This window comes from Herpailurus yagouaroundi, unplaced genomic scaffold (assembly GCF_014898765.1).
Source record: "Herpailurus yagouaroundi ecotype Mexico unplaced genomic scaffold, PumYag 210, whole genome shotgun sequence".
NCBI lineage: Eukaryota > Metazoa > Chordata > Mammalia > Carnivora > Felidae > Herpailurus > Herpailurus yagouaroundi.
This window is the reverse complement of record NW_024412441.1, coordinates 2305711-2331299: the sequence shown is the minus strand read 5'-3', so window position 1 is coordinate 2331299 and position 25589 is coordinate 2305711. Positions and strand designations below refer to the sequence as shown.

Sequence of the window (25589 nt, the reverse complement as noted above, 5' to 3'; positions counted from 1 at the left end):
AATTAAATCATGTTATTTAAATTAATTTAAATTTAAGCTGTGTTTTTAGACACTGAAATAATACAAATGTATGTAAGGTGTATTCAATCTTCTGAATAATATTTGGTATATGTGGTTTCAGGGACTTTAAAAAACTGTAGGGAGGGGCGCCTGGGTGGCGCAGTCGGTTGAGCGTCCGACTTCAGCCAGGTCACGATCTCGCGGTCCGTGAGTTCGAGCCCCGCGTCGGGCTCTGGGCTGATGGCTCAGAGCCTGGAGCCTGTTTCCGATTCTGTGTCTCCCTCTCTCTCTGCCCCTCCCCCGTTCATGCTCTGTCTCTCTCTGTCCCAAAAATAAATAAACGTTGGAAAAAATAAAAAATTAAAAAAAAAAACAACTGTAGGGAATTCAATGTTCATGGCAAGAAGGCAAGGAATCAACCAATGTTTATAATGCCATAGACCAGTTTTGACTGAACTGCTTAATACCTTAAGTGATTTGCAGTTTACTTGTGTGATTTATCTTTCAAATGAAAAAAAAAAAAAAAAAAAAAAAAAAGAAAGCCAAAGCAAACAAGTTTAGTTTATGAAGTAATCAAAAAGAAACAATTTGGTTAACCATGTGCTATGTCACTTTTAGACCTAATTGACATTTTTCTTTTAACAGCCAGTTCCTTGAACAGTTAATTGATTTGTCTTCAGATAAGCAGGGAAAGAAAGGTCAGGCTGGAATTCATCCATACCACGCCCTCTATTTGGGTTCTAATCCTCACCTCTTCACTTCCCTTTTACCCAGATAAATTCTGGCTACCAGATAAAAACTGGCTCAGAGGTCACTTGCAGAATAGGTCCAATTATACTCATCTTTTGCAGTGCAAAGAAAAGTTGATAGCTCATTGTTCCTAACAACTTAGGAGATACCTGGGAAATAAAAATAAATAAAATCCTGGCAGTAGACGGATAAATTGGTGATATCAGAGTCAATCATGCCACAGGAACCCTCATCCACAGAATTAAAAACAACCACTGAAAATACAATCTTCTGGTTTTCTCCTCAGAAAACTTGGCTGAATCCAGCTTAAAACTGCATTCAGTGACTCCTCTCTAACATTTTGACTCAGGGGTGATCTGGAGGTCAGCTCTGAGGTCAGGAGTAGGGCAATGTGATGAAACTTCCATTTCATTGTCAACCATGCATTTGAATGCAGTTCTTTTTTATAGGCAGAGTTAGAGCAAAAGGCCAGTAGGGATACCCTCACTTGTCAATTACTGTATGTTTTATGTCTTGAGTCACTGGCCCTAGAACCCAAAGAACTCTGTCTGTTTGTTTGTTAAGAATTGACCCAAGATCCTTATTCCAACCCCAGAACATGCAGTAAACTTCAAGGTTACTACTTGCATTATAATTATGATTACTACTGCCAGTGTCATTCTGTTTACATGTTGCTTTTAACACTTTTATTACCATCACTTCTAATCTCATTTGATCTTTCACAATAGCCCTATATTGGTACTTTCATTAGACACATGAAAACATACTTGGTCATTTGTTTTAAAGACCACAAGTCAGATGTTTTATCTATTTTAATACAAAACATTTTTGAGAGTTCAAGAAAACCCAACTATTCTTCTTAAGTATATCTCCCCCTGGTATATGTCTTATAGCCAAATAAAAGAGATTTGGTCAGCATCTATCTAATCATCTCACCCCTAGCTGAACATTTAGGCAAAGATAAACTAAAAACAGATTGGTTAGTAAATAGGAAACGTAGCTCAGAGAAATTAATATAGTTTATAGTTAGTCAGACAAATTACAGATAATACAGGATTAAGAACCTGAATCAAACATCAAATTAGAAATTCAACAAACATTCATCAGGAATTTTTTATTGACAAGGCATTATGCTAGGCACTGAAAGACTGATAATAAATAAGGTACTGCTTTTATCTTCAAGATGTCTTGTAAATCTGTTGAAATAAATGTATTAATTTATTGAAGCTCTATTCTAATCCAAACATTTTCAAGAAAAAAAAAATTAAAAAAGACTATTACATTTAAAGTTGAACACACTGAGGAGGGCACCTGTTGGGATGAGCACTGGGTGTTGTATGGAAACCAAATTTGACAATAAATTATATTTAATTAAAAAATAAAAAAATAAATACATATAAATCTCAAAAAAAATAAAGCTAAACACAGTCTACATGATAACTATGATAAATATATAATTACAATATTATCTGATTTAAACCTTAACTGAAAAATTCACATGTGGCAAAGCACCCAAGACTTGATCATAAGACTCATGGAACCCCATAAAGAATTCTAAACATCATTTTCTTTTCTTTTTTTTTTTTTTTTCAACGTTTCTTTATTTTTGGGACAGAGAGAGACAGAGCATGAACGGGGGAGGGGCAGAGTGAGAGGGAGACACAGAATCGGAAACAGGCTCCAGGCTCTGAGCCATCAGCCCAGAGACTGACGCGGGGCTCGAACTCATGGACCGTGAGATCGTGACCTGGCTGAAGTCGGACGCTTAACCGACTGCGCCACCCAGGCGCCCCAAACATCATTTTCATAAAAAAAAAAAAAATTCAATTCAAGACTATATGGTGGAATGAGAACTAGTTTTTCAATCAGAATACTTGGATAGAATCCTGGCTCTGCCATGAACTATTTTGATCTTTGATCTTAGTCAAGTTACTTAACTTCATCTTTACAATGGTGGTGGAATTGGGGTAGATACTGATGCAAGGCTTATTTCACCTTAAAATCTCCATTACTTTAAAAGCCTATGGGGCACCTGGGTGGCTCAGTTGGTTAATCACCTGACTCTTGGTTTTGGCTCAGGTCATGACCTCAGGGTGGGGAGATCAAGCTCCTTGTTGGACTCCGTGCTAGGAGAGGAGCCTGCTTGAGATTCTCTCCTTCTCCCTCTGTCCCTTCCTGACTCGCATACATGTGCTCTAAATAAATAAATACATAAATAAATAAATAAATAAATAAATAAATAAAGTGTATTTAATTAATAACAGTGAGTATTATGAGATCTACGTATACACTAGTCCCACCCATATTAAATAACAGCCCTTATACTCACTTTCCACTATGGTAGGCAAACCAGGTAATGCTTTCTTAGAACTATGGTTTGAATTTTTTAGACTTGCTAAGAGTTCTCTCATACTTTGATAAGAGACATGAGTAACTGTTTTTCATGATCACATATATTTATAATAAGTGATGCTAGAAATGGGTGCAAACCATAGCAGAGTGGAGGAGGCTAGAGAAATAAAGAAGCTTACAGAAAAGTTTTGGTTTTCAACTTGCATGGGGATAATTTTAGCTATTCCACTGAGCCTTTTACATTAAGCTCCTCAAATCAGAGTAACAGGTGCATACGTACTCCTAGAAACTTTCCTGTTAAGGTACATCACATCATTTCATTGACATGGAGATATAAAAATATATAACGTCAATAAATTAAAACACAGTCCCAATGAATATTTACTAAAGAATCATACAGTATTGCCTTGGTTTCTAAGAAGACTAATAGGGATTTTCAACTTTGTTCAGATTAGTTCTTTGTTGGAGGCAAAATGGCAATGGAGTATCAGCAAGGACTGTAGCCCTTGGAGCTCAAAGGAGTCTTTATCTCAGTTGCTTTTAAATGGTGTTAGGCATGCCCATCCAGAGGAGCCAAGGTGAAGGATCTTGTGTGGATTGACTGTTGGGGCCCTGACTGATAATTCCTACTGTGATATACTTCAATGCCAGCCCACAGCAAAAAGCTGGGATTGGATTTAGAGCCAATGTAGGCTCTAAATGGAGTTTTACTGTGAAACAAAACACCTGTCTTTCATCCCAAGCTAAATTGACAAGCAATAATTTAGTTGTCTAAACTGAGAGCTTTCAGGATTCCAAACTGCATAATGTCAAAAGACAATGTATAAAGTTGCATTTGGAAGGTTCAAAGGTAGAATGCCATGTAGGCAAACATATTAAATGACTGGTCTTTCCCTCTCTCTCTAGCTCTTTCTTCTGTTTTCTCCCTTTGCCTTTGCTACTTTTTCTTTGTGTTTGGGAGTGGGGAAGATGGGTGGCATATGGTACAGGGGGTTGTGACTAGTTCTAGAAATTGGATGGGTATGTAACAAAGGAAATCACAAATCTAAAAAAAACCTTTTCCTCTCTTATGCTTTCCACTAGGTGAGCATTTCCTATGATGAGCTAACCTAATCAGAGATTAAATGGAATAAAACCAACAATATTTGGGCTCTTGAAACAAAACACTGGGGTGAGATTACTAAATTCCTACACCATCTCCCTACATAAATGCGAAGTAACACAGCCTGGATTTTGTTGAAACTTTTTCCACACAAATTATTCTGATTTCTCTTATCTTCCACTTCAGTTGTGGTGTTGCAATCTGGGTACTTGGCATCAGAGCATCCAAATTTAGACCCCTAACTTGACTAAGTTTCACACTTCTCCCTCAAGAATTTTGGGATAAATTGTAAAAATAATTGTGGCCTTTGTTTCCCTCAATCCAAGACCACATATAGATACACACTGGGCATTTCTTTTTCTTTTTCTTTTATTTTGCAGGTTCACATGCTGTCTGTCCCTTCTCCTGTTCTCTTTTCCAGATGAGCAAATGAAGGAAGCAGGGTTATTTAGCAAAATGAAACAGATGCTACAAAAGTAGCCAGTTAGTTGTCTGCAGAAATATCTGATTGGACTCTGCCAGCTGTCAATTAGCATTTCCGTGTTTAGTTGATAAAGTGGTATTTACTTTTCGGGACCGCCATTGGCTGAGATGTTTGGTGTAATGAATGCTAAACTGAGCCTAGATCATTTTTTAAATCGTAGCTTGGGGCTTAACAGCCCTTTAAATGAATTGTATAAACAAGATAGCTGTTAATTCTCAATCAATGTGTCATTAATCATCAAATAGTATTAAAAAAAGCAACTGTCTTTAAAAGGCTCAATAAACTCTATTAAAGTTACCAAATTACCCATTCAGGGGTCATTTTCTCATTCAGAGTGTGTCAAGATTTTAACACAATTGTACTTGACGATACATATTTCTGTGACCTAATAACTGAGAGAGATATATATTTATCTTCATCAATTAATATGGCCTCAAGAAATTAGTAACTATTACAGCCTTAAATCAGTAGTCATTAATAAAAATAGAAAGTAGAACCCACAGTGAGTTCCATGTGTGTTTAGATTGCTGATACCTACGAGCAAGAACTGCACCAACTTCATGTTAGAAAATTAAGTGTGGCAAAAACTAGAACAGTATTTGTCAGCCATTCTTTCCTATAACACAAATGCAGTCATTTAAAATTCATCTACAGTCCCACAGACCCAACCCTCGGGGAGCAGTCAGATGATCCTAGCTTACACCATTTCATCCACCAGACTACAGTTCTGCCTCCCTGGTCATAGGATCCTAGCATAGTGCCTGAATACATTAAGCAATGAATATTTGCTTCATGAATGAACAAGTGACGATGGGGGACATAAAGGGATGTCAGGACCAATTACATCTATTAACTTTAAGCTGTGTGCTTTATACCTATTATCTCATGTAACCCTAATAATGACTTGTTTAGGTAGGTAGTATTATTCTCATATGTAATTTAATTTCATATTTATTTACATATGAATTTATATACAAATTACTCTTACATTGAATTAAATGAATTAACTTAATATAATCAATAATATATAAGCATATTTACTACATCATGAGCTTATTTTAAGAAGTCAAATAATGATAGAAGCTTATCATGGGAGCTGTTTTTCCCTAAGGCCAATTTCCCTGGAGGATCCTTCTTCAGTCTCTTTTCTGGGGATATTATGATGCCTGGATGCCATACAAAGAAGTGAGTAACAAATTCAGCCTGTGTTTTCCAGATGGAGGTAATAGTAGAAGCATGTTGAAGGATAAATGAGATTTTACCAGCTGGACAGGAATAGAAAGGACAGTATTTTAAGTTAAAGGAGAAACAAGCACAAGCCTTAGGCTTGTAGAAGTTGCTGGTACGTTTGTGTAGCTGAGAACTTACTATATCTGTGTGGGGTTGGGTAGACGGAAGAATGTAGGCATCAGGAAATGGAGCTGGAAAGATCAACTTGGACTGTTATGTAAAAGATTTATAGTGCTATGCTGAGGAATTTGCATTTTTCCTGTATGTAGAAAGCCAAGCAAATGTTTCAGGAGGCATCGAGTCCGTGTTATAGAAAGATGTGGCAACATCGTGGACAATGGATTGGGGAGGAAAGGAAGCAGGGTTAAGTCCACTAGTTAGGACGCTCTGGTAGTCTTCCATACAAGCAACAATACAGACCTGAACTGTGGCTGAGTACTTACTGCAGTCGCCATCCGTGCCCTGCCTAATAGCCCAACTCTCACCCCATCGTCGGGAATGGAGTTCAGATAGGGTGTGCCCATCCACTTCTCAGTGAGGCACCCACATCCCCAGGTCAGGAATAAATCCTGATTAGTCTAAGCAGTCAAGGAAAAGCCACTTAATTTGCCGGTGATTGGCTGAGGGGCACACCATGTCACGCCGTGTGACACAGTCTGAACAATGTGATGCGAAGGGACTTCACTGGGAGCTTTTGAAAAATGGTTTTTTCCTTTTATGAAGAGCAAGTGGGCTGGACAGCTCCTTCCACTAGATATTTTCCTGCTTGGACACAATTCTGTAAACTGTGGCAAAACATCTGACCGTGTGGGAGAGCAGAAAGAACGAACCTGGGCTTTTTATGACATTGATGAGCTGCTGAGGTAATTAATCCCTATTCTAACTATGGTAAGAGATAACAAATTTTCCTTTATCCAAGCTGGCACACCACTTACCCTTCTCCTCTTCTTCCTGCTACTACTGCTACAAATAACATCATGTGTCTGAGAATATTACCACATGGCAAGCACCATCTAAGACAACAACCCTACAAATTAGATTCCATTTTTATCCCCATGCTACAGATGTGGACATAAACTCAGTAAGGTTAAGTAGTTTTCTGAAGAGCACACAGCTGTTGAAGGGTAGGGCCAGCCAGAGTTTGAATTCACCTTTATATCCAGACTTGAACCTCCATGCCACATTGCCTCCCAAGGTACGATAGCAAAGGAAGGTAGGATGGAATTTTGAAGATGTATTAGAGGTTGTATCTGTAACTATAAGCTTAGGGACTTAGTATATTGGATGACAAACAAAGAATCAAATATAGTTACAAGCATTTTTTTTTTAACCGAATGACACAGTAAATGCTGCTCAGGGTAACTGAGGATTAAGAGAAGAGGTGTGGGGTTAGGAATTAGAAATACTATGTAGAGGGGTGCCTGGGTGACTCAGTCAGTTAAGCGTCTGTTCTTGATTTCAGCTCAGGTCATGATCTCATGGTTTGTGGGTCCGAGCCCCGTGTTGGGCTCTGGGTTGATGGTGCAGAGCTTGCTTGGGATTCTCTCTCCCTATCACTCTGCCCCTCCCCCACTCCCATGCTCTGACTCTCTCTCAAAATAAATAAACCTAAAAAAAAAAAAAAGAAAAAAGAAAAGAAAAGAAAAGCTATGTGGCTGAGTTTGGGACCTGTTAAAAGAAAAGTGTCTGGAATATGTTCAACAGACAGTTGGGAATGGGAGACTGGGATTTTTAGTTATTATTGCATAGCTTTGTCTGGTCTGGGCACTTAGAAAATGCTTGTGTCATAAAATAAATTGATATATAAGCCGCCTGTGAATCTGTACATTAGTATGCTCTCTCCTCTGCTTCCAACTTCCACCATCTCATTCAGATAGATATATAATCAAACATTAATGTAACAAGAAGAGAGAATATAAAATATCTACACTGGAGCATGCTTAGTATTATGAACAACTAGCTAATAAATAGCCATGATGAAATCCTTTAGTTTCAAAAGATTCATTGGTTGTATTTACCTGTACCCTTTCAAATATGGATTCAAAGTCAAATACACATCATAAATATTTTTATTTCTTTACTGGCATTTTTAGTTATCTAACGAACAATTAGATCATCCCAGAAGGTAGTTTTTCAAGTGTTTTGTGTATTTTTTTCCCCTGAAAGCATTTTGTAGCAAGGGTCAACAGCCCGATGATGGTTTTGGAATGCCAACCAGGTGACAACAGACTGATGCTTCTGTCACCAATGTGTTTTGGGTTCGTGTGGCAGAGATGCCAGTGAGACAACCAAGCATTATGCTCTTGAACAGGAAAGTGTTTTCTTTCCATGAGCTAATTTTTTGTAACAATAGAGTCAAATGAAAGGGGGGCGGGGCGCGGCAGGAATAGCTTGTTTTAGCTGTGAGACGCGTACCTAAGTCTCAAGGGTAACAACACAGTGAGAATCAACTACTGATAAAAGAATTCTAGTTATCCAACTGCTTTGTGCCTTTATGCATTTATTCCAGTTATTTGGGTTTCGGGGGGCACCATTTATTGATGGTTTCCAGTGTGCCAGGCACTCTACCTATGCCCGTGTTTGTTTCTGCTGCTGGACTAAAATCAGCTTGAAGACAGGGAATGTCTCTTAGTCCATTTTATATCCCAGAGGCAGGGGCGCCTGGGTGGCGCAGTCGGTTAAGCGTCCGACTTCAGCCAGGTCACGATCTCGCGGTCCGGGAGTTCGAGCCCCGCGTCAGGCTCTGGGCTGATGGCTCGGAGCCTGGAGCCTGTTTCCGATTCTGTGTCTCGCTCTCTCTCTGCCCCTCCCCCGTTCATGCTCTGTCTCTCTCTGTCCCAAAAATAAGTAAACGTTGAAAAAAAAAAAATTTTATATCCCAGAGGCAGAGGCTAAAAGGCTCTTTGAGCTGAAGTGAGTTATGCCAGCTGTAAAGAGAGATACATCAGAAGGGAAACTGGTCTGTAGGATTCAAATGTTGCAATGTACACGGTCTACAGAGAAATGGCACCTCAGTTGAACAACCAGGTGGCTTGGATGGACTTAGTTCTCAAAGGCGTTCACTGCTCAGTTAGGTAATCAGCAAATAAATGAAATGCTCAACTACTGGCTTGACAGTCATTCCATTCAACCCGGCTTTACAAACACCAGATACAGGTATTTGCCACTTTGTGAAGGTTTGAGTTCTGCCACTTTGCTTTTATGAAAGGCCTATTAGGACTGCCTGTTTTCGCTCACCGAAAGAAATCCAGAAGAGAGAGGATTTTTGCCTTTATGAGAAAGGGCAAGAAGTGAAAACAGCATTCAGCATTTGTTTTGCAGGGAGCCTTTATAGAGGCAGCGCGTACTCCCCCAGCAGTGAGGGTGGTACTGACCAGCTCCTTCCCCTGCAACCACACTCAGCACCTCAGCATCAAGCCACCCAGGCTTTGAGCTGTGTCTGTGAGCATCTGTGCTTTACCTCCATGTATTTTGTGCATCCGTTAGCAAGTTGTGTCCTAGGATACCAGGAAAGTTTTAAATAGGTTATTTTTGGGGTCTGGGAACTCAAAAAGTTTTCCATATAGATTAATGGTAATTGCTTCTCTCTTTATGCCATTTCAGCCTACAAAAAAGATTCATACGGGCACTCCACTTTCAGAGAGCAGGACATACCTGTACCTTTATGGTAAGAGAGACCTGGATTCAAACCCTGGCTCTTTCACTTTCCAGCTGCACGTCTGTGGTGGAACCACCGTTGCTTTAAAGTTTTGTTTCCTCACTTTTAAAATAGTATTGACACAACTATCACTTAGAGTGATATTTAAATCTGATAGTGACTATAAAATGCTAAGCTTGGCATGGGGTAAGTGCTCAACTAAAGGTAATGCATGTAATTAATTCTTTTTATCATAATGTCAATGGGGTCTAATCTAAACATTGCATATGTGGCCTGTGACCAAGGATCCCTGGTGGTAGTTTACTTTTGTTTTTGTTTCGCCTTAGATTTCACTGTTAGTTAGGTATGATCAGTGGTGTGGCTTTCCACTATTGCTTTTCAGCCATGACTCTAAACAAGGAAGTACTCTGAGGAAAAGGCTGAAAAATATTGATTACTACAAGTAAATCCTAGGTGATGAGTCACCTTTGGTGGATACCACCTTTGCTCTGTTCCACAGCCATAGGCAGGACTCTTCGCCCAGGGTCTCAGTTAAGAATGTCTTCAGCTGCAAATAAATACACAGGCAAACAAAACCTCATAGCAGATTTAGGTAGTCTAAGTTTAGTGCAGCAGCTCAAAACTGTCAGGATGAACACAGGCATGTTATCTCTTTGTGCTATGGACTGGCTTTGGGATTTGTGCCCTATGGCTGTGGCCTTATGATTATAAGATGGCTGCCACTGCTCCAGGCTTTACTTCTGCTTCCCAGACACAAGAATGGTAAAGGTCTTATCCTCTTGAAGCTTTGTATTTTTATTCCAGGGGTACTGTCTTCCTTGGCAGGCTTCCAGTTATATCTTATAGTCCAGAAGTAAGTCAGACATATGCCCATCTTTAGACCATTTGCTGGCTGAGGTAATGAGATTTCAATTAATAATTTCTAACAATAGGATAGGTAGGGACTTATCCAGAGGTTTTCACCCACTACCTGAACTCATGGGGAAGAAAAGCAGGGGATATCTTTTGGGAAGGGAACAGGGTCTTCCATACTCCAAATACCTTGGGAGAAATTGTATTTGATTTAAAATTGAGGATAATCAGAGCATTTAAATTACAAACAGGATGACCTTGGGCAAGTTACTAAACTACTTAGAGCATTAGTTTCCTCTTGTGTAAAATGGGGAAAATAAAATCAATCCGAGAGGTTTGAAAGCTCAGGGTCCAGTCTCTCCCTTCCTGGCTGAAACCCTTCCTGGTTTCCTACTGCGAGATGTTAGCCGAGTTTACTTTTAAAACTCTAAAACCTAGTTTCTTCATCAGCAATACGGGCACAATAATAGTGAGGTAATTCTTGGAAAGCACACAGCAGCAGAGTTTCAAAATCATACAGCTCAATGATTATTGCATGATAATGTAAGATGTTAAGGATAATGATGTAGGCTGGTTAGTCTATTTGGGTAGTGTTCCCTAATAGTCGAAAGACAAATATTTTGGCTGAAAATAGCTCCACAACCCTGAAGCTTTATTCTTAAAGAGAAATTCTTTTGGGCTTCTAAGGACTTATGGTCATTGAAAATTTCTTCATTCAATTCAAAACTAGCACTGAAGGTTGGTGGTTCTTAATTTTATTAGCTGTTATCAGGTAACACTTAAAAAGGGATGAGTGAGAAGTACTCGAGTCTTTTTTGTAACTGTGTATTTACTGGTTTGGTAAGGTCAGAGAGAAAATATTATCTCTTCCTCCCACCTTCCTCTGCCTATAGATCTAAGAAAACTCATTTACAGGACTCCGCTTCTTGTCAAACAGACTGCCTCAAATCCGATTTTTCCCTTGTGATTTTAAGAATTTGTTTCAGGAGACCCGGCAGGACTAGCTTCTGTCTCAGGCTAGACAAGCCCACCAAAATGGCCATAGGGTAAGCTCTGAATGGCAAACTCTGCCCAGGGGGAATTCAGTAAGGATGGAGAAACCTCTTGGCCTCCTGCAGGGAGGGGGTTCTGAGGGTTCTCTCCTCACACTTTTGTTTCCCTCCTCGTCTCCTGTTCTCTCTCCCTTTCCTCACCTCTTAACAATTATGCCCTTAAAAAAATCTTCCAACTATAAGCCTTTTTTCATTCCTCTCCAGGAGATATGTTATCTCGCCTTCATGTTGGGAGTCTTGGAAGCCTGGGAGTTTGATGAAGAACTTCTCTAAGTAAAACCCAAAGAATCAGGAAGGACTCTTTCAACTCTAAGACTTCCAAAAGAGGAGGAAGAACCAGATAGTGTGAAAAGAAGGAAAACTCTAGCAAGAAAATTAAAATGGTTGGGTTTGTTCTTTCTTCTCCTCCTCCTTCTTCTTCATATTTTTTTTCTTCTCTTTCTTCTCCTTTGCCTTTTTCTTTGGTTGATGACTTCCTATTTTTTATTTGATTCAGCCTCTGGATCTTAACATAATACCTAATCATATACATATCCTGTTCTTTTCCTATTTTTAAAAACATTATCTTCCCAGTTTTGTACACATTGATGGACTTTTCCTTCTCATGTAGTTCATTAATGATGCAATTGCATAAGAAAGAAATTACATATGTTTGGAATGTGGATTTGCTTCATGTGTACAGGAGAGAAGGTACATATTTGAGAAATAAAGCAATTAAATTTCCAGGCAAATATTAAGACTGGAACAAATCAACAAAAATGACTTTCTAACTTCTAAAAATGCTGAATAAATGAATGGATGGATGCTTTCAGACTCAGCTCCAATTCTACATGTTTGAAGAACCACTCACTACCCTTTTTCTTCTTGGAAAGAATTCCCTGCTGTAGCTTAGCGCTTACGATACTGTATTATGATGCCTCTCCACTCACAGGCTGCAATCCCCTCGAGAGTGAGGATCTACCTAAGAGACTGGTCCACCCAGAGGATATTCATCAACATTTGCTGGCCTAACATTTGCTGTTCATCAACTTTTGCTGGAGGTGAAAGGGCAAAGAGTCATCAGTTGTTTGTAGGATGGACATTAAAATCTATGGAATGCAAAATACTCCAAAAATTGGGATCAGCCATTTGGAAAGGCAAAATTTTGTTGGTACTAAAGGAATGATCCTCCTTCGGCTGTCTGACCATTTTAAAGCAGATGACGGAGTCACACTTTTATCATGTTTATCATCCTAAACACAAGTAACTGGAAACTTTGATGCACCTAAATAATGACATTATCACTGATTAAAGAGATTAAAGTAAAACAAAGAATAAATCTCTCCAATAGGACACATCTTTTCTCTTTTTCTTTCTGTACATCTCTAACCTAATTAGGTATATATGTGATATTATGAACGAACAATCAGCAGTACCTAAACAGGAGATGCACCATGTTCACGCATCTTTTCCACCTTCTCAGCCACCCAGTAGGGGGCGCTGTACTGGACACGGTGAAGTGTACAAAGAGGATTGAGAGGCTATATTTAAGCAGCTGGCTTTCTAATGGGGAAGGTGAAAATAATAGGCTTTAAAACAGAGAAGATTCAAATAATAATATCAACAACAACACTATCATTGAAATAATAGCTAACAGTTTAAAACTTTTATGATTTATCAGACATTGTGCCAAAAGCTTTATACACATTTTTCCATTTAATTTTCATAGTGATCCAATAAAGATCTTATTAATGGCCCCGTTTTATGGAGACTGAGATTCGATACAAGTTAAGAAATATACCTAGTCACACAGTTAGTGCCAGAGCTGGGAATTGACCCCAGAATCTATTGGACACCAGAGTCTATGTTCTAAGATTAAATCTAATAATGAAAAATTCAGGAGCTGGAAGCAGGAGGGGGATAGTTACTAGGTCACCCAATATATCTCAAGCCTAGGCAAGGACAACAGTTATTAAGGGGATTAATAGTAATAGTCTTTACCTATTATTATTATTTTTTTCATGGTGATGATAGTGTTGAAATAGTAAATCAGGATTTCTTACATTCTTACTTATGTGAAGGAAAGATATTGTCTTACTTGCAGATTATTCTTTTAGATTCTTTTTTATCCTTTTTCTCCAGCTTTCTTCTTTCCTTCCCTTTTGCTGTCTGATATTGATGCATCGCACTTCCATATCAGATCAAAAGCATATGGGATTTTGAACTTATTGACACTGTTCTGTTAAAAATTACATTTAGAAGCATGTTAAAAGGTCACCTCTCTGGTTACTTATTTCTTGACACTTTGCTAGCACGGACTGTAGCCTTGGTTCATTAGTCAAGGATATTAACAGCCAGGGTTCGGCTTTCTGAGGTCACATGGTACAGTCTGGGCCCACACATATTTCTAAGGCTTGTTAGAGTCTTTATACTTTAAGAATTTCCCATTAATCTCTGCCCAAGAAGTGCAATAATAGGTTAGTTAGTCATCAGATACAAATCAGAATCATTTCTACAAGTATCTTTAATAGCGTTCATTAGTTCTGTGCTTATGTTTTAAGGGAAATGAAGGCGGGGGAAGAAAATGCCCCCTCTCCAACACAGAACCTTTCCCTTCTTCAAGAGCATCTCATTTTGGAATCACTGGAATTAAGACACTGAGAATGTGCCAAATCAAATGCAGAAAATGTGCTTTTCCTGTGGAAATGAGGGCTCCTACAATCCTGACTTTTTTTTTCACATAGAGGCATCATCTTTGATCATTATCAGATTTTACAACTCATTGTTCCCTTCCAGTCCTCAGGGTGAGAGGATCATGTAAATGGACAGGCAAACACTGGGATTATAGAAGGCATCCGATATTAATAATGGCAATAAAAAATGTTTACCTAACTTGAGTAGATTGTGTGTATAGATAGGATTTGTGTGTGTGTGTATGTGTGTGTGCGTGTGTGTGTGTGTGTGTGTGGTGTTCCTCCCTCTCACTTGGAAAGGAAATATCAGAAGATCAGGAAATGCATTATAGGGTTTTTGTATGCAATATTAGTCCATTTCTTGGCGGACACCCAAATCTATTGTGGCGAGAAAGTAATAGATGAACTAACTAGGGACTCAGACTTACTGGCTAGTGTCCAAGAAACATTAAAAAATTGAGTACTGAACATAACAAGTAGGATGGTGCATGCAAATTTAGATGTCTTATTGAAAACAGCACATTTATTAATATATTAGACTTGTAGACGTGAGGGTGTTTTAATACCTACTCAGAAATTACTCATGGGTCGGCTTCACAGAAATATCACTTGCATAAGCATGAGCTTACAGAGATGGTGCCTGGCATGAGTGATCGTGGCTGGACTATTCTAAAGGAAACTGGGAAATAAGCAACATGTTATGGTCATCGGCAAGGTATCACCCTTCTTCTTAATTAACTAAACACTAATGTATTGAATGCCCACTATGTGTCAGGTCCTATTCTAATATGCTGGGAATACCCAGATAACATTTTAAAACATCATCACACAGGAACTGTTTTTTTTTTTTAAGTCAGATTTATTAAAATAGGATTTATGTACGGTAACATTTATCCTTCTTAGAGGTACATTTTGATGAGTTTTGGCAAATGTTTAAGGCATATAACCATCCCTATAATTAATATACAGAACATTTCTATCTTTCCAGAAGTTTCCTGTTGATTCTCTGTGGTTAATAACCTCCTCTGATCCCCAGCCCCTGGCAACGATGAATCCAATTTCTCCTAGTTTTGCTTTTCCAAGTGCCGTATAAATGGAATCAGACAAATCACAGCCCTTTGTGTTTGTCTTCGTTCACTTAGCATAATGCTCTTCAGACTCATTCCTGTTTCATGTGTCAGTAGTTCATACCTTTTTATTGCTGAGTAACATTCTATTTGAGACATTAGCCAGTTGATGGGCTTTTGCATTGTATCCAGTTTTGGTGATTATGGATAAAGCTACTCAAATATTTGTGTACAGGTCTGGTGCATTCTGTGGGTATATATTTTCATTTTCTTGTGTAAATGCCTAGTAGCAGGGATTGCTGGGTCATACAGTAAGTATGTGCTGAACTGCAAAAGAAACTTCTGAAGAGTTTTCAAAATGATTATCCCATTTTGCTTTCCCTCCACAATGTATGAGATTTATATTTATATTTATATTTATATTTATTTTATTTTATTTTATTTTATTTCATTTTTTAAAGAAAGGTAGACTGCCACATGCAGCACCTCATTTGGATGTGTTGGGAGTCTTGGAAGCTTGACTACCCTACGTTCTCCTACAAATGGACCTTGAGAATTTGTTTGGAAGTTCCAGCAGGGGAGTGCAGCTGCTTGTTTACCCTTGACCAAAGAAAGTCCTCCTCTATTGGGGAAAGTCGTCCTCTTGTCCTCTTCTACCAAGCACACAGCTTTGGGAGGGACACACATGGAGCAGCGAGGGAGGAAGGGGGCACTTGCCTAGCTAGCCAGCTCAGCCGAATCAACCCTGGCAATCAGTGGGGTGACAGATGTTGCAGCCAGATCGCCCTCACATCCAATGTACGAGATTTTTAGATGATCCACATTTTCGTCAGCACTGGGTATCATCAGGCATTTTAAGTTAAGTTATTTTAATCTATATGTGATGGAATCTCATTACTGTGTATACATGCAGCTCACTAATGACTAAATGCTGAGCATTTTTGCATGTGCTTATTTACCACCTATATCTCTTTGGTACAAATCTTTGGTTTGGATCTTTTGCCATTTTTTTATATTGGGTTTTGCCTTCTTCTTATGGACCTGTTCTGAGAATTTAAACATTAAATGGAGATAACTACCTCACTGCGTTTTTGTGAAAGTCAATGAAATATGCATATTAAAGTGCTTAGCATAATCCCTAATATAAGTGTTATATAAATAACTATTATTGCATTAGTATTATTGTGAGACAGTATTCATGTTCTAAGGTGCTCACCATCTAGTTATCAATGGCTTTCACTTTTTTCTAGATCATGTCCCACCCCATCCTGGTCATAATCCTACCTGAGACTCCACCAAGTTTTGATAAATGATAATTAAGACATTACATGGTAATAGATAATTGTATAATACTACAGGGCTGTCTTTATTGCTTAAAGATGGAAATATCACCTAAAACCTAGGGGCTACGGTGAAATGACAGGTTGCTGGACTTGGTTTGTTGTGCAATGACTTTGATCGTTGACACTAAATTTCTTGGCTTGCAACAAGTGATACCTTAGAGGGACCACATTCTGAGAAGGCAGGGCTCAGTGCTTCTAAAATATTTGAGCAGGGCCACGGGGGACCGCACAAGGGAATGTCACTTCTCTAACAGTTATAAGGATAGAAATGAAAAGGGAAGCCCTATTGGCTAATAAACAGATGGGGGAAATATGTTCCATTCCACTGATGATTTAGAGAATGCAAATTAAAACAATAATACATACTATTTTACAACTCTTAGAGAGGTAAAAATGGAAGACTGATAACACTAAGAATCTTGACAATGTAAGAAATTGGTAAAGAGCACTTAAAATTTTTTTTTAATGTTTTATTTATTTTTGAGAGAGACAGAGACAGAGTACGAGTGGGGCAGGGGCAGAGAGAGAGGGAGTCACAGAATCTGAAGCAGGCTCCAGGCTCCAAGCTGTCAGCACAGAGCCCGATGCGGGGCTCGAACTCATGAACCGTGAGATCATGACCTGAGCCGAAGTCGGACGCTTAACCAACGGAGCCACCCGGGTGCCCCAGTAAAAACCACTTTAGAGAGAAATTTGGCAATAATGAAAAACATTGAAGATGCCCATTTCCTACCACCCAGGAATGTGACTTCTAGGTGTCCATGTTAGAGAAATGTTCTCATGCTGTATAAGGAGATATGTTTAAGGGTGTTCACTACAGCACTGTTAACATACAAAGCATTCACCTGTTCTTTACTACTAATCAATATTCATATAAACAACTTCTAATCTTTAATTAGATCCATATCTTTTCTTTTTTTTTCTTTTTTAAATGTTTAATGTTTATTTATTTTGAGAGAGAGAGAGAAAGAGAACACAAGGGGGGAAGGGCAGAGAGAGAGAGAGAGAGAGAGAGAGAGAGAGAATTCCAAGCAGGCGCCACACTGCCAGCACAGAGCCCATTGTGGGGCTCGAACTCATGAACTGTGAGATCATGACCTGAGGCAAAATCAAGAGTCAGACACTTAACTGACTGAGCCACCCAAGTGCCCAGTCTTTTGTCTAGAAGTTACTTTCTCCTGAAAATCTACCATGACTCTGTCATAAGCTAGCATTCTTATCTAATGTGTATTAGGAGCCCTGGAATCACACAGAGATGTTTCTATTACCTAAGTAAATTCAGCGTTGTACACAAGACAATCTGCATTCTGCAGGCAGATTTGAAAAGAAGATGCAAGAACTCTTTAAGGAGCAAATTGGGAAATTTAGATAATTTCTTGCTGAAGTGCTTAATATCTGGTAATATGAGTACTTGAAATGTCTTTAAAATGCCAGTTGGGAAAGGAAAGAATTACATTTTCTAGAGAAAAACCTTGATTCACTAGAGCCCTCAAATAAGGAGTCTGCACCCTCTGGTTTCCTCTCAGAAAGGGGGAAATAATCACACCATAAGTTCATATTAAGTACTAGTCAAAAAAATCAAATCAATGCACCTTCAGAAACACTTCCTAAACCTCCTACACTTCCATGTGAGTCTTAGATGATTATTGGCATTTAGTGATTTAACAGTAAGCTGGAGGTCTTGAAAGCACCTCAATGATTCAAAAAATTGGTTTTGCTTAAGGTGCTATCTAATTACGAAGAATAATAAAGCTTTTGAAAAACATGATTTGAAACAATAAAGTCTGGGTTTGGGGGTGTCAGCTCTAAATTATCAAGAAAATTTATGTTTTACACATATCCATTCAGTAACTCAAAACTTCAGATAATGTGTATCAAAGGCAAGGCTGCCAAACCAATCTACTATACATTGCTAGAACCAAAATACACTGTGAGATATTTTTGCCAAAAAAGGAAAGTATGCATGTTATTTCTCACAATAACTCTAATTCTACTGGCAAAAAAAAAGGACAACCTATATTCTTCAAAGATGTTTATTGTGATGTTATATTAAGTAACAAAATATTTCAAATAGTATAATACCCCAAAATGGGATTGATTGAACCATTGAGCACATTCAATTACTTGAACATTATTCAGCTATTCAATATGCTGAGTTGAAAACAATATATCAACAAAAATGGAGGGCATGATATATATAAAAATTCTGTGTCTATGCTATGATTATAATTATGCCAAATTTATGAGTTCACGTGAACAGGAATTTCAGAGAAGGCGGCAAATAGCCATTCATTCTGTGGCTGTTTGGGGGTCATGGAAGAAATGATTATTTTTTAAAACATTTTGTAACTTTTACCTTTTTCTGTTATTTTAAGAGAATGGTAAACACAACACCCTATTCCTTGAGTACGCTGATTTATTTACAGCTCCTCTCTACACACAATGGCCAACATTAACGTGAGTTTTCTGAAGATATTTAGAATAAAATGAATTTACAGTCTTTGCAAAGAGGCTATAGTTTTCTCCCATAAATCACACCTCCTTTTAAAAGGAAGGAATCTTTCTCTTCTTTTCCTTTGGGCTCCAGCAGGTGGGATCACCTACATAAGATATATTTGCAGTACCTGTTTCCGTACTACATCAGCTAAGCTTTTCCTGAGTTTGTATAATCAAAACAACTTTAAAAAAATAAATAAAGATCAGAAAAGGTGGACTTCTGAGCTGAAAGAGTTTTCTTAAACTCTCACGGCTCTAATTGTTACATGCAAATTGTTCAATAAATAACGCTGACCATAAAAAGAAAAGATATTAATTAAGAAAAGGATTTAGGCTGACTCAGTCTCATACATGAGACAAAAGGTTAAGTAAATGCCAAGGCCGCTGTGCCTCTTCAAACAATGAATATTAGTTTTAGAATCATTAATGTCTGCTTAGAAAACAGAGTCATATTGGAGACTTGTATGCCAAAATAACCAAGAACAGAGCTGATTCTTTTCAATCTGAAGCAAAATAATTCTCCACCTGAGGGCTAAATGTATACCATTAAGGGTGCTAGCTACCACAGCAGGGACTGGCACTTTTAACGTAGCTAAAGCGAGATCGTGTTTTTCTTGACTATGGTAACTTACACGGTTAACACGGTTAATAATACGGATCAGCAAGGTCTGGATCAACTTTGCTGAGGAAAAGCAGGGCTGACTGGTGTTGGGAAGCCATTCCAGTCTCTGATGTGGTTATAGCAGAATTCCTAAGTGCAGGCCAGTAAGGGACAGGAGTGAATGCAGGACTGGGCAGCTGTCTGCCCCTGGCCAGGCATGCTTCCTCTCAGAGCAAAGAAAAGGTATCTTCAAAGCAAGATACTTTGCAGACTCACCTCAATATCCCCAACTGGTTGAGTCTTTGATACTTCCTATATCAATCTGTAAAGTCTGCAAACTAGCCTTTATTTTGTAGTGCATTTTTCTACGAAGGTTATTCTTCAGTCGCTTTCTAATTTCTACCAGAGGTAGGTCCTCCACTCTGCTGCAGTTGAGGTGAACAGGAAGGGGAAGGTTTCGGTGCCACTTGCATTTTGATAGAGTTTCTAAATATAATTTATATTTCTACTGTTTTCATTGAGTTTTCCAAATACCTTGGGAGATCATAATGCCTCTCTCAAGCCAGAATAAGTCTTTTAACATTAATACTTCCCAGTATGGGCATAAGTAATTCACATTTACAAATTTGGGGAAGTGAAGTGTGATGTTCAAATTCTAAAATTGGGAGTTTTGGGGGGGTAGTAAATTAGTTTATAATTATTGCTAATGTTAATTTGTATAGAAAATATATTTAATATGTAAGTTTTAAAAATCCTCTCAAATCCCTTCTGCGTTAAATATCTGTGGTATTGGAAATAACTGAGGTTCAACAAATGCCTTTTGCCTCAAGTTCTATTTTGCTGGCTGTCTAAATATGTGCATTCCTTTAAAAGACAATTCAACCCCTGCACCTAATGCATATATTTTTATAATGTTGGATTCAGAAATCAGATTTTTATTTAGCTAAATGCAGAAAATAAAGGCTTGCGATTCCAGAGTGATCCCACTGATGATTAAAGCAGATCCTGGGATGTACAAGGTAGAGGACTCTTAAACTGGAGCAAGAAATATGCATGAGAAGTGACATGATAGGAGGTGGGGGAGACCCAGGTCACATGTCGGCTCCTAAGCTACTTGGCAAAGCAGGTTCAGTAAGGCATTTCACCAAGTCCTGCCCTAGTTTCTCCACTTTGAAATTTAGATAATACAACCTGCCTCCATTCTGCCCTTCTGGTTCCCTTCTCACTTCATAGACATATTTTGTGAGATTAAAGAAAATGTATACAGAAACAAAGCAACAACAAAACTGTTGGTTGGTAGGGAAAACAATTTTTTTGAATGTTTATTTATTTTTGAGAAAGAGAGAGACAGAGCATGAGTGGAGGAGGGGTAGAGAGAGAGGGAGACACAGAATCCGAGCCAGGCTCCAGGCTCTGAGCTGTCAGCACAGAGCCCAATGCGGGGATTGAACTCATGAGCTGTGAGATCATGACCTGAGCCAAAGTCAGATGCCCAACCAACTGAGCCACCCAGGTGCCCCAGGGGAAAAAAAAATTAATGTGAGATAGCTTCTTAAATATCTTTATGAAAGCATGATAAAATTTCAGAGCATTTTTTGTTTTTATGCTCTAAATAGCTAATCATGAATATGATAGAGACTATTTATTTTTCTCATTATAGAGTCCTTACTAAATGGTTAACTCAATTACCATAATTTCAACTGCAAGAAATTTATACATAAACATTATGTATATAATGCATATATATCACACATATATATTACATATATAAAATATATATGAATTATGAATATATGATGCATATATATACTTTAGATATGTGTTTATATGTGCATATGCATATGTATTTGTGTGCATACATACATATACACACACTGGATGGTGAAGTCACATGCTGTGTGTGTGTGTGTGTGTGTGTGTGTGTGTGTGTGTATGTACACTCCAGACACAGACACAGGACTAAAAGGAAGAACTTTTCCTTTGAAGACTTCTCCAGAAGCAGCTGGCAAACCATAGAACTAAATCAGACAGGACAGTTCTATATGAAGGTCCTTTTGTTAAACTCTCTTGGGTTAGAATTCAAAACAAATTGTGTCTATGCTGAATCATCTTCATAGAAAACAGCTACAGTTAAGTAGACCTGGCCATAGAGGTGGTAGACATTGGGGACTTTGCATCTAACAGAAGGTCCCGAGCCTTTGATAGAGCCAAGTGGATAGAGAGTGAAGTCTCCTGTTGGTCTTCCTCGACGCTGGAAGGGAGTGAGAGGTGGACATGGCTGTATAAGCCAAAATTAATACATCAGGGATGAATGAAGGGAGTGGTGCATAATGGGAAATAGTGAGTGAAGTGCAGAGAGGAAAAATAAAAATGGAACCAGCATACATATATAGAGTGAAATCAACGAGGAGGAGCTCAGAAGGTGACAGATGGAGAGGCAGAAGCAAACAAACAAAACGAGGGACCCCAATTAAGGAGACAAATGGGATAAAGTATAAAAATATGCAAGGAGTGGGAAGTGAGCCAAAGAAGGAGCCTGTGCACTAGGGTGGAGAGCGAATTGCAGGGAGCAGGCGCGACTGGCTTAGGGTGAAGATGGACACAAAGAAGGGACAGCAAATGAGAGGGCAGCAAGGGTAGAGGATAGAGGGCACCAGAGAGCCTGGAGCATCCTGTGAAGTCATAAATTCATAAACAAAGGTGTAGAGACACTGGGGGGAAAGGGAACAAGAGAAAACTCTAGAAGAATACAAAATTCTATCTTTAACACACAGTCATGTTGATTGTGTTGGGAGTCCCCTCTGCCAAGGAAGCTCAGGAGGGAAGACGTTGTCTTCCCTTTGGGGGAGGTGAGGAACACTAAACATTGCAAGAAGTCTGCTATACAACCACTGATGACTGAACAAAATGAGGAAGGTATGTTTCACAAAGCTTGTGGTGGGAGCAGTCAATGCTATGAGTTTGGAGGCTAGAGGAGACCAACTTGGCAAGAGACATTCGTAAGATTTTGATGAAGTCTTGAGCTAGGGCTCAAAGGAGAGGTGATTTTCCACAGCAGTAGAGAGATGGCCATTCTATTCTTTGGTCCTAGAACCCTCTTGGGGGGTGTGACATTTGTAAGTGAGGGAGGTCCTGAACCCCTGACCACCATCACCTCTACTGCCTTACATTACCTTTCTCAGATGTGGTGCTGGCACCAGAAGCTGCCAATGTAAGCCCAAATAAGCTCTTTTCTTTCACATCCGTGTGCTTGGAATGATAATGTTACCTCCTGGTTTATCCACCCTGTTCTATCCAGAACATCTTCATCCATAAATCCTCCACCCACCCTTCTAGGCCTAAGTCAAACACTACCTGCTCCTCCTCTCACTATGAAGTTAATTGACGTGTTCCAGTTAAAGTTCCTGCAACTTGTCTGAGCATGGAAGGCCACAAATAGTTGCTAGTTCCCAATCCTCTGGATGGGAGAATACAGAGGATTGGCCCACTCGGACTTCATTTCCCTTTTCTTCTGTTTGAAGAAATTTTGTTCTCAGTTTCCCTGATGGCCACAACGCTTCCCTGTGAATTAAGTTCAGCCATATCTCTACCTGTAAGACTTGGAAGGAGGGAATGGCCCCTGGGCTGTTTTTGTAGGGACATAAGCCCTGAAAGCATGAGGCTCATCTATGGTGGCACTGCTTGTCAATTTTCCAGTTTCCTGAATATTGATGGGCACGTGGAGTGGTGACAGGGGCAATAGCAGCTCCTTAATCCCAGTACCTTTTCTAGTTTAGAAACAGCCTTAGAGGTAGTAGCTCCTCTGGAGGGCCCACTTCCCGAACCCTCAGGCCAGACCCTGAGCTTTAATTCTTCTGCCATTTTATAAGTACCCAATTTCCTGTATTAAATTCTTTCCACTGAAAATATTCTGCATATTTTCTGTTTCCCTGTTGAGACTCCACTCCTACCCTAACACAAATATGGATACAAACAGCTATAGCAGTTTGGACCCTCTGTTGTAAGGCAACAATATATCCCATTGTGTTCCACAGTTAATTACACATGAGCTACACAAGTTTCTTGCTTTTTATGCTGTGAGTCCATCAGTACACCATAACGTAAAACACAGCGCCAAATATGGAGTAGGATATCCACAAAAAAATGGAATAAATCACTGCATTCTTTTCTCAGTATAAGATCCCAGGCAACGTGGAAATTACCCAAGCTATTTTTTGTTCTTCTCCTGACACATCATACCATTTCTAGCTTGCCAATATGTTTCCTATTAGAGTGCCTTATTATCAAGGTTGGGGGTAGGTTTCCATGACCTTGCAACCCCTTTCCTGATGACCATCTCAGCTGCCTCGGAATGGGATTTCAGATACCAGTTTGCTTGTGGAGAATTCTTTATGTTGAGATGGAGTAGGCACACAGGAACCAGCTTGAATTTTGAGAATAGTGCCCACATAATGAAGTAATAAAATGACGCCAAAGGATTTTATTGTTGCTGGCTACTTCTACAAGTCTTATCATAATTTCTGTAATTAACATATCTGTATTTGTAGTTAAAACATAAACCAGAACTAATAAGAGATCATAAGCTTGAGTTTTGTAAGCCGCTTCTACCCACAGGCCTTGGGAGTTTTGAGATGTTTTAGCCCGTTTATGATGCGGCTCTTATCCTCTTTAGGCTTCAAGTCACAAATATTGAGTTCATGTTTGTTTGTTTGTTTTTACCCAATTTGCAAATTGTCTTGCTCTCTATCGTTATCAATTAGCAAAGACAGCAGCAAAATATTTTTGTTATTGTTAATTTTCTTTACCCTACATACCAAATTCCTAGACCATCCTAAGTACTTGCTTAAGCAATATAAAAACAAAATAATGGAAGTTGGAAAAGCTAAGACCAATCAGTATACCGACGCATTGCTGAAGACCAGTCCGAGTCCAGAACAAAAACAAGAAACGTCATGGTGTATGAAAATGCCACTCCTCAGTCTTGTAAGTGGTTTTCAAAATGTATGGCCAAGAATTGTTTTTTTGACTCTGCCATTCTTCTTCTTCCCACTCATTCCCACTCTGCACAAGTGCACATGTCATTATATTCCAACAAACTCAAACAGCCACTTGGCAAAGATATATTTGGTTTCTCCCCAAATGCCCATATGTCCGTGTCATGCAGATGCAAATGTTACTGGAAGAAGATATGTAATGCAGTAAATGCCAGGACGTTCTAAGCGTGTTGACTTTTGCTCTTGATGGCATCATCACTTACCTGGGTACTCCCCTAGCTCAATCCTAATTTCTTGACTTGTCCTTTAGTAAGGGTATCACTGAAATTCATAAGTGTTACATCCTTTCATTCACTGAGAAGCTATATAATTAAGAAACTGGAAAGTGTGAGGAAGAGGCAACCATTTCCAGTTAGCTTGCATTTGTCTCAGAAAGAGGCTGAGGCCATCAGAGAAGCCAGCTTTTTAACTAAAGGGGTCCCCATCCTACAGACAAATGAAACACACCTTTCACTCGTTAATTCATTCTTCCATTTTCTATGTGCTAACCACGAGGATTATTGAGATGAAGAAATATGGATTCAGCCTTCAAGAGCTCATTGTTTCCTCAGGGAGACAGACACATCGGCGCACCTGTCCTACCTGGTGAAAACTTCCTGCCATAGAGGCATCAGCCAGTGCATTCTGGGAGCAATCAAGCAGGGGCAGCTGAAAGAGGATCCCTGAACATGTTCTCAGCAAATACGCGAACTTCTCTCAAAATGTGTTACAGTGGCACTGGAGGACAAGTTGATGTCATTATATTCCTTTTGGAGAAAAAAAAAAAAAAACCTGAGATTTAGAAAAAAACTGGAAGTAAACTTCCCCACAGCCATCATACAGAGCTGAGATTAGAACCGTTTCTGAAGGCACAGTGACTCAGCCCAACAAAATAGA

The 25589-nt window shown here is 39.0% G+C and overlaps 1 long non-coding RNA gene across 1 annotated transcript in view; it reads right to left on the bottom strand.

The window, feature by feature from the left end:
- Window positions 1–25589, bottom strand: part of LOC121016258 (uncharacterized) — a 219622-nt gene that overhangs the window by 66423 nt on the left and 127610 nt on the right. The window contains exon 5 of the long non-coding RNA XR_005784183.1: window positions 25296–25459. This is a non-coding gene — a long non-coding RNA (uncharacterized LOC121016258). The remainder of the gene's footprint in view (window positions 1–25295; window positions 25460–25589) is intronic.